The sequence below is a fragment of the Arachis hypogaea genome, chromosome 13 (genome assembly GCF_003086295.3).
Source record: "Arachis hypogaea cultivar Tifrunner chromosome 13, arahy.Tifrunner.gnm2.J5K5, whole genome shotgun sequence".
Lineage (NCBI taxonomy): Eukaryota > Viridiplantae > Streptophyta > Magnoliopsida > Fabales > Fabaceae > Arachis > Arachis hypogaea.
The window spans coordinates 131740994-131749618 of record NC_092048.1 but is presented as its reverse complement, the minus strand read 5'-3'; positions in this window follow the sequence as shown (position 1 = coordinate 131749618).

Genomic DNA, 8625 nt, shown 5'->3' with positions numbered 1-8625 from the left:
GCAGTTGAATGCGGCGGAGAAGAAGGGTGTTGAAATATTGAATTCATTAGAAGAACGGTGTCGTTTTGGTGGACTGGGGACTACTGCACATGCTTGAACAGGCTATAAGAAGGGTGGTAATGGCGGCAATTGAATGCGGCGGAAAAGAAGGGTGTTGAAATATTGAATTCATTGGAAGAACGGCGTCGTTTTGGTGGACTGGGGACTAATACGTCCTCTGTTCATAAGCTCCAGTCCACGTGTCATCCCGTAACGGCTAGATCAGCGTCACGGGAGCCACATCAGCGTTTTCCGTCGGGTTTAACAGGGTGACTTCAACGGAGGGGTATATTTATCCACGTTTTACAGAGTTCAGGGACATGAATATATTTTCTATTTTTTGGGGACGAAAATGTCAGCAAAAAAAAAAAGTCATGAACCTATTTGTCATTTACTAAAAAAAAATTCTTTAAAACAAATATTATTAATTATTAATTATTGTGTAAATTAATCTATATGATTATGAGTACTTTTGAATCAAGGAATTTATTGAGTATACCATTAGATGATTATACAAATGTTATTAAAATTAAAGTGATATATTTTTATATTTTAAATTAAAATACAATTAAATAATAAAAATATTATTTTTGTTATGACGAGAATTAATAAGAATAGATGTTCATTTATGAGTGTCTCATTTTTTCTATATTAAAAGAAACAAGTTCTTAGAATGAAGCGAACTTAATGAAGTTTGAAAACCATATTTTGTAGGTCTATAACACCATGAATTAAGACAAAATGGTTGCACACAATTAATAACAATTCTCTTCGTCTTTTTTATACTGTCAAACACTCTTCCTTTTTTTATATATACATTACTACACACACATATATATATATATATATATATATATATATATATATATATATATATATATATATATATATATATTATTTTTATTATATTGAGATATTAATTGTGGTGAATATTAATACTAGAGTTATTTATTTACATTTTTTTATTTTATATTTATTTTTTTCTTATTTATTTGTTTTACAACATGTTATCAGCACGAGACTCTGAGCAAAATTTAGGAAAATTCAGGTAATAAATTGTTATTATGTCAAAGCTATCTCATCTTGAATTTAATACTCTTGATATATCTGAAAACAACTACTTATCATGAATAATAGATGTTGAAATCCATTTTGATTCAATGGATCTTGGAAATAACATTAAGGCTGAAAATAATACATCCCAAAAGGATAAAGCCAAAGTCATGATCTTCTTTCATCGTCATCTTGACGAAGGATTAAAAAATGAATATCTCACACTAAAAGATCCTGCAGATCTGTGGAAAAACTAACCTTAAAGAAAGTTATAATCATCAAAAGACAGTGATACTTTCTCAAGCCTGATATGGCCGGACGCACTTGCGGCTACAGAATTTTAAATCCATAAATGAATACAATTCATCAATGTTCCGAATTACCTCATGAATAAAATTATGTGGGGAAAAGATAACTAATAACGACATGTTAGAGAAAATTTTTTCGACCTTCCATGCCTCGAATGTGCTTCTACAGCAACGATATCGAGAAAAAGAATTTAAAAAATATTCTGAACTAATTTCTTGCCTTATTGTTGCTTTTAAAAAATCATGAAGCGCGCCCAGCCGGCGCCGTCCCATTTTACGACGCAAATGCGGTAAATCATTACATCATAAGAGATAAATGGCAAGGTTTTTGTAACAAGAAAAATTATGAAAAGAAGAAAAATTATGTTCACACGAAATGATCTCACCAGAAGTGGAATAAAGAAAGAAATAATGGACAAAATAAATTAACATAGGATAAATGTTTCTGTTGTAGTGGAAAGGGTCATTGATCGCGTACCTATCGTTCCCCAAGGCACCTAGTCGATTTTTATCAAAGGAGTCAAATTTTGTTTCGAAGGATGTTGCTGAAAATTACACCACTCATTATGAAGTATCTGATTTCTTTGAGGATCCTGAAGGAAATATTAGTAATTTGATCAATGATGGAAAAGTTTGATATTTGAGTTCAGTACTTATGTAAAAAAAAAAAACTTTTTAAGTTTTATTATCTATGTATTTAAATTTCAAGTGTAATGTATATAAATAATATTTAATAAAATATTTATGTTTATAAATTTCAAAATTACTAAATATGCTAAGTTCTAAAATAATAATAATAAAATTTTTAGTATATGATACTATGTACAATACTTTTTAGAAAAATATTTTCAATCAATAAAATAATTTTACTGTGCAAATACTTTTACTTATTCTATTATTATTTATCTTTGAAAAAAATGATAAGGACATATAGTAAAGATGTTTGTCTTGCGAATAGTGCAAGTTCACATACCATTCTCGAAAGTAATATATATTTTACATATCTCGTACCAAAAAAGAATATATTAATACTATTATTAACTCAAGCAATGTGATAGAAGACTCCGGAAGAGTTATAATTTTATTTTTCGGAGGAACAACATTCATAATAAATAATGCACTATTGTTTATCAATTCTTTAAGAAACTTATTAGCTTTTAAAGATATTCGCCGAAATAGATATCATATTGAAACAATGAATGAGGGAAATCATGAGTACTTATGTGTCACAACTCATGATTCAAATAAAAAGATTATATTAGAAAAGTTACCCTCACTTTCATCTGGGTTATATTATACTAAAATTAGTACAATTAAATCACATGCCATTGTAAACCTAAAGTTTACCAGTCCAAATAAATTTATAATTTGGCATGATCAATTGGGTTATCCGAGAACAACTATGATGCGAAAAATTATTGAAAACTTCCATGGACATTCACTAAAGAACTAGAAGATTCTTAAATCTAGTGAATTTTGTTGTGCTATACGTTCTCAAGAAAAGCTAATTTTAAAGTCATCACCAGTAAATATTGGATTTGAGTCCCCTGAATTTCTAGAAAAGATTCAAGGCGTTATATGTGAACATATTCATCCACCATGTGGATCTTTTAGATATTTTATGGTGCTAATAGACGCATCTTCGAGATGGTCACATGTGTGCTTGTTGTCTTCTCGCAACCTGGCGTTTCTGAGATTACTTGCTCAAATTATTCGATTAAAAGCACAGTTTTCAAAAAATCCAATAAAAGCAATTCGTTTTGACAATGTTGGTGAATTCACTTCCCAAGCCTTTGATGCTTATTGTATGGCTAATGGAATAAATGTTGAACATCTAGTAACTCATATTCACACACAAAATGGGTTAGCAGAATCACTTATTAAACGCCTCCAATTAATTGCTAGACCTTTACTTATGAGAACAAATCTCTCAACCTCAGGTTGGGCATGCTATTTTACATGCCGCAGCACTTATTCGTTTGAGGCCAACAGTTACCAGCAGTAAAATATTTTCCATTTAAGAATATTCGGTTGTGCGATATATATTCCCATTGCACCATCTTTTCGCACCAAAATGGGATCTCAAAGAAAATTGGAAATATATGTTGGATATGATTAGCCATCTATAGTGATGTATCTTGAGATACAAACTAGAGATACATTTAAAGCTCGATTTGCAGATTGTCAATTTGATTAATCAAAATTTCCAATATTAGAGGAAGAGAATAAGTTTTCTAAAAAGGAACTTAATTGGAATGCATCATCCTTAATGCATTTAGATCCTCGATCAGGGAAATGTGAACTAGAAGTTCAAAAGATTATACATTTGCAAAGAATAGAAAATGAATTGCCTAATGCATTTTCTGATACAAAAAAGATTACTAAATTCTATATACCAGCTGAAAATGCTCCAATCCGAATTGATGTTCCGGTCGGACAAATGGCCACCAAAATAAATTCACGTTAGAATCATGTTAGGCCTGTCGGTTCCAAAGACAAAAATCCTCGAAAAAGAAAAAAGATAAATATTATTCCTGTCGAAAAAGATAAAGACATAGTAAAGACAATTGCAGTTGTTCAAAATTCTGATATAGTTTCGACGCAGAAGACGTTCAGGTACCTGAAAATTTTGAAAATGACGAGATCTCGATAAATTATGTCTTTACAGGAGAAAAATGGGACTAAAATAAGACAATTGTAAATAAAATATTTGCATATAATGTGGCACTAAATATTGTAAACCCCAAGTAATTAGTAAATAATTAACCAATAAATTAATTATTATTTGAATAAATTAAAAAATCAAATTCTATAGTTTTATGAAGTAGAAATAATCAAAATATGAATTTTAACACTAATTTTAAAGATTTTGGCCTAAAAACAGGCCAACAGATCGAACCGATTGAACTCGGCATGAACTTGGCCCAAACCGGGCCAATGCCCATAGTATAAATGAGGCATTCAGCCTCCTTTATTTCACAAACGGGTTTCACGCTGAGGAAGAAGGAGAAAAGAAACGAAACCCTCCTAAAAAAATTCAATTCCACGTAACTTTCAATATGGAGCTCCGATTGACGAGCCGTCAGCGACCATGCGTTCGTCTCAGAATTCTCTACAAAACCCACCGAGAAATTTGGTAAGAGAATTACGTTTTCTCACCCAATTCTCCCCTTTTCAGTTCGTGATTTTGGATTTTGGTAATTGAGAGATTTTGTGATTTTGATGGTTTAGGGGTACTCTAGCGTTGGATAATCACCGGATTTTGTCTATTTGACTTGTGGATAACGGTAAGAAATCTCTAACCCTTGTGAATTGGTAATTTAGTGAGCTCAATATTGATTATTGTGATATTGTATGAATTAGATCGTGTATTTTGTTGAATTAGAGTTAAATTGATGGATATTGGGAGCTTGGAATTGAATCCTGGGAGCTGGAATTCAATTGGTGAGGAGTTGGAGTTTTGGAGCTTGAGGAGCGGTGGATAATTGAGGTGTTCCGGGATTAGGGAGGAATCGGCCAATGAATGGTTTTCGTTTCTCGTAGTTAATGTTTAATGTCACATGAAAATTTAGGCTAGAATATGTTAAGATCAGAATGAACTGAATGAATTATTAATGGATTATGTATATGGTATACGATATGTGTATTAAGGATGAATGAATTTGTATGAGTTGGATTATGATTCTGATGAGTATAAATTAATGATGATTGTTGATGTGTTGAGGGTTGATAGTAGGTTTGTGAAATTGAATTGAACTGATTGGTTGAGAAATATGTAGTTTGATTTTATAAAAGATTTAATATTGGAACTGCTTTGATTTTGAAATTATTTGATAGTGGAAATGATTTGAATGACCGAGAGGTGTTTGGTTTGGTGGTCAGGACCCTTGAAGGGTGGTAGAAGTTCAAGTTTTAGAGGAGATGCTGCCGAAAGTTTTATGAAAATAAGAGGCTTCGTTTGAAGTGGTTATTTAAGAAGATTTGGATTTTTAAGGATTTTATAATTTGATTTTGAGTTATTAAAAAAAGGAATTACATTTTGAATTTAATTTATTTAAAAAAGAATGATTTATATTTTATATTTGAATTATTGATGAATAGAATGGGAGGAATGATGATGATTGAAAAAAAATGAAGAATGATGAGATTATGATTTAAAGTATGATTTTTTAATGAAACTAAATGATAATTGAGTGAGAGATTGAGTTTAAATGAAGGGTGAGGTGAGGATGATTGATATTGAAGTACGATATTTGAATAAATTAAATGATTATGAAATGTATGTGACCAGGCAAGAGGCGGTGGCGTTGTCCACTCGCTTCGGATCAATGATAAAGTTGTATGGGATATGATTGAGGACGAGGTTGGCTATGAGGAAGAGAAAGGTTGAGGATTGATTTTGATTATGAATTTAAATGAATATGAATACTCCGGGTAAGATGCAGTGGTGTTATCCACTTGCTTTGGGTAAGAGTTAATAAGTCGGGTAAGATGTAGTAGTATTATCCACTTGCTCCGGAAAAGTTTGAGGCTTCGGGTAAGATGTAAGGGCTGAGTTCTGTCGCCGCTTGCTCCAGGTTGAGAACTATAACACCACTTAGGTAAGAGGTAGGGTGAAGTTGTCCCCTGTTCCGGGTATGCGGGTAAGATGCAAGGGTTGCAGCGTTGTCCCACTTGCTCCGTGTTTGGTGTTCTGTCAAGGGTTAGCCACCGGACATGTCGGGTTTGACTTTATAACTGACAGATGAGATTCATCAGTCATAGGACAGGCATACATCATATGCATATGTGTGTTTTGTTTGATCATGCATTAATTGGATTTGCCTATGTGATTATTATGCTTACCTGCTATAATTACCTATTGTATCTATATCCTACTTGTGTTTGCTTTTTTTGTATTGCTTGTCTATGCACCAAAATTTTGGAGGAATGGAGAAAACGAAAAATAAAGGATTGGATCACAATTAGATTGGAGGAGACAGAGAGTGAATTGTAGGGCTAGCGTTTAATAAGATAGAAAGTGAATTGTAGAATTAGAGTTAGATTGAGACTTGGATACTTTAGATAGTTTTACCAAATTTATGATTTAGTTTATTCCTTTAAGTTTATATCTGAGTGACGAAGTTCTAGGATTGTCTTTGGTTTTTTCACGACCTTTTATATTAACTATGTGAGCACCTTTACCATGTTGAGAACATCCGGTTCTCATTCTATACATGTTGTTGTTTTTCAGATGCAGGTCAGGAGGTACCTCACTGAACATTGTGGAGACTCTGTGGAAGCAAAGAACTATGGAAACATAGGGTTATATTTTATTTATGTTTATATATGTACATAGATTCTCTATCTTGTATTTTATGTTTGACCCTCTTAAAGGTTGACTTGGAAAAACAGGTTGTCAGTTTTACGAGTCTGGGATATTTTGGGTTATATGTATGTATATATGTATACTCTAGCCGGCCTTTACTTAGCAGGTCGAGTTTGGAGCTTGACATTTGTATTTTAGAATTATAATCTATGTTTATGGTCTTTTAGCTTTCCTTTCAATCTTTCTTATCTGTCTACGCTTATCTTTCGTGAGCGACATGATTTTTGTTTCGATTTTTCTTAACTTCTTTTTCAAGACTCCTAATTATAACTTCTTTCAACTATATCTATGTATGTATCTTATTTTTAGAGGTCGTAGCATCTCACCACCCTGATTTACATCCTAGGCATAAAGCTCTGTGTGATAGGGTGTTACAAATATCTTGCATGAAAGTAAGGATCCTGAGTCAAGAACAGTCAAAGAATGTCAACAAAGGAATGATTGGCCAAAATGGGAAGAAGCTATGAAGGTTGAGTTAGACTCACTTGCAAAACGTGAAGTCTTTGGATCTGTAGTCCATACACCAAGAGATGTAAAACCTGTTAGATACAGACGGGTATTTGTGAGAAATCGTAATGAGAAAAATAAAGTTGTATGCTACAAAACTCGACTTATGGCACAAGATTTTTCACAAAGGCCCATAATAGATTATGAAGAAACATATTCCCCTATAGTGGATGCAATAACATTTCGTTATTTGGTCAGTTTATCCGCATATCATAAACTACATATGCATCTAATGGATGTGGTCACAACCTATTTATATGGATCATTAGATCGTGATATCTATATGAAAGTCTCTGAAGGACTAAACATATCTAAACCATCCAATGAATATTCACAGGAGTTATACTCAGTCAAATTGCATAGATTTTTATATGGTCTAAAGCAATCTGGACGAATGTGGTATAATCGTCTTACTGAGTATCTGGCCAAAAATGGATTCAAGAATGATGATATCTACCCATGTGTTTTCATAAAGAAATCTACATTTGGATTCATTATTACATTGATGATTTAAATATCATTGGAACCCCTAAAGAGATTCCAACAATTATAAAAGCTCTAAAAGAATAGCTTGAGATGAAAGATTTTGGAAAGACTAATTTTTGTCTCGGTCTACAGATCGAACATACAAAAAATGAGATATCTATTCATCAAACAACATACACAAAAAAAAAAATATTGAAGAGATTTTATATAGATAAGTCACATCCATTAAGTACTCCAATGATCGTAAGGTCTTTAGATATGAAAAAAGATCAATTCTGTCCTAAAGAAGAAAATAAAGATATACTTGGTCTTGAAGTACCATATCTTAGTGCCATTAGAGCACTAATGTATCTTGCTAATAATACATGACCTGACATATCATTTGCGGTGAATTTACTAGTAAGGTATAGTTCCTCTCCAACCAGAAGACATTAAAATGGAATCAAACAAGTCTTTCGATATTTTCATGGAACGATTGATATGGAATTATTTTATCCATATGAATTTAAGTCACAACTAGTTGGCTATGCAGATGCAGGATACCTGTCTAATACACAAAGGAAGATCTTAAACATGATACCTATTCATATATGGTGGTACAGTTATATCATGGAGGTCTACGAAACAGATGATTGCAGCAACATCTTCTAATCCAAGGTTATGAAAACCGGACCGGTCATTGAACCGGTCAAGCAACTGGTTCAATGGTCCAACCGGGGTCGAACCGTGATCGAACTGGTTTAATTAAATATACACTAAAATTATATAAAAATTCAATATATAATTTTAAATATACCAAATTAGTCTCAAACAATAGTATTATACTAACTCAAACAATAGTATTATACTAAAAAATGATTGGCT